This window comes from Austrofundulus limnaeus, unplaced genomic scaffold, assembly GCF_001266775.1.
Source record: "Austrofundulus limnaeus strain Quisiro unplaced genomic scaffold, Austrofundulus_limnaeus-1.0 Scaffold2781, whole genome shotgun sequence".
Classification (NCBI taxonomy): domain Eukaryota; kingdom Metazoa; phylum Chordata; class Actinopteri; order Cyprinodontiformes; family Rivulidae; genus Austrofundulus; species Austrofundulus limnaeus.
Window position 1 is genome coordinate 1 of NW_013955183.1, and position 2169 is coordinate 2169.

Genomic DNA, 2169 nt, shown 5'->3' on the forward strand with positions numbered 1-2169 from the left:
CTACAAGCTTCCTAGAAATGTAGTGGAGTAAAAAGTACAATATTTGTCTTTGAAATGTAGTGGAGTAAAAGTAAAAAGTTCCCAAATAAATAACTACTCAAGTAAAGTACAGATACTCAAAAAATGTACTTAATTACAGTAATAAAGTAAAAGTACTTTGTTACTGTCCACCACTGTTCGTATGTTCCCCTCCCTCTCCCGGCAGAATTACGCCACTCCAGACATGATTTGAAGAAGCAAAAAATAGGAGTGCTTAGAATTTTGACCCTGCAATCTGTGGATTTCATGTCAACAGTTTTGGGGCTTTTATGTTTGTATTGTGCAGTTGAAGTGAGTGAGAGTGGAGGATAATGACCAAAAAGATGTGAGGTGGTATGGGAGATTTTTTTATTTTATTTTATTTTTGGTCATCATTGGGTGTGAAATGATCCTTTCTTGGAAAATGCATTTTGTAATTTCCTCTATGTGTGTGTGTTTTTCTTTCACAGACCAGCAGTATTCATGGACGCCCTCGCGGTACTTCGATGAGGACAGTTGCTCCCCTCCGCCCAGGAACATGAAGGGTCTCTCTGGTGGTCGTCCTGCCCATCTCCAGCTCACATCGCCCTCCTCACCTCATGCCTGTGGCCTGGCTGAGTGTGACCGTTCTCTGGACCACCATCTCCACCATGTTGACCCACGGTCGCCCTCCTACCTCCTCAGTCCCACCGAGAGCTGTGTCCTTGAGAGTCACCACCGCTGTTCCCCGCGGAGCTCCATCCACTCCGAGTGCATGATGATGCCGGTGTCCCTGTCAGCCACCGATCACTCCATATCTAGTAGCACTTTCCCTCGCATGCATTATGGCAGCTCTTCAAGAGACAGCGGTGGAAACACTTCTGGTGGTAGAGATTCCCGGGACGACGGGGGCTCCTCCTCACACGGTGGCAGTGGCAAAATGAACCGAATCCCAGCAAATCTCTTGGATCAGTTTGAAAAGCAGATGCCGCTGCACCGGGATGGCTTCCACACATTGCAGTACCAACGCACCTCCACTACAACGACCACGACAGAGCAGCGCAACGAAAGCCCCGGGCGAATCCGTCACTTAGTTCACTCCGTGCAAAAACTTTTTACAAAGTCACACTCCCTAGAAGGATCTTCCAAGATGAACGGTACCAAAGGCGACTCGCACAGGGACAGCTCACACCACCACCATCACAACCATCAAGGCCACCACAAACACAGCAAACGCAGCAAGAGCAAAGACCGCAAATCTGACAGCAGTGGAAAGCAGCGCTCTGGAGGATGGTGGAGTTCAGATGACAATCTCGATAGTGACAGCACGTACAGAACACCGAGCATCATGTCGCGGCATCCTGTGGACCACATCAGCCACTGTTATCCTGACTCAGTTCACAGCCACCTGGCTGGGAATCTCTCACTCAAGGCCTCCAAGAGTAACAACGATGTTAAGTGTTCGGCCTGTGAGAACATTAGCATGGCACCGGAGGGCAAGTTCATGAAAAGGAGCTCTTGGTCAACGCTAACGGTCAGCCAAGCCAAGGAGGCCTACAGGAAGTCTTCACTCAATCTGGAGAAGCCCATGACACCCACTGACCTCAAATCCAACCTGAGGCCATGCCACTACCTTCAGGTAAGTTTGGCCTTTATATATTAATAGTTAACACTTAAAGTCACTGGTGATGGACTGGTTGTAGAGGACATAAAAAAGGAGAAAGAAAAGGCAGTAATGACAGGGCTATATCTACTGTACAGGGTCTTTCTGGGTCCTCCCCCAGAGAAATTTGAATGAAGTAGATGCCATTTCCTGCATTCTGGTGTATTTTAACAGGTTAAACAGACATTTACCTACATACGTAAACACTTTGTGTGAGTATTCTATAAATCAAGTGGAATGAAATTGTTTGTTAAGTAATGAACAACACTGGGTGAACTAATATTTTATGGTAGATGTGGGGGTCCAAATGAATTACATTTTAAATGGGATGGGGACACTTCCGTTTACAAATTATTGCTGTGATGCCTATGGGCTGTTTGTCATTTTATTTAAAAAAGTCAAAATATACATTTTAAAGACATTTACAAGGAACAAGCTTTCTCTGTTTTAAAGCCATCACCTCTTCTTTGATTTGCTTGTTGATGTTTACTTTTGTAAAGAAAAACTGT

The 2169-nt window shown here is 45.5% G+C and overlaps 1 pseudogene; it reads left to right on the forward strand.

The window, feature by feature from the left end:
* Positions 1-488: 488 nt before the first annotated feature.
* On the forward strand, positions 489-1636 carry LOC106511428 (disks large-associated protein 2 pseudogene; annotated as a pseudogene).
* The last annotated feature ends 533 nt before the right edge of the window (positions 1637-2169 follow it).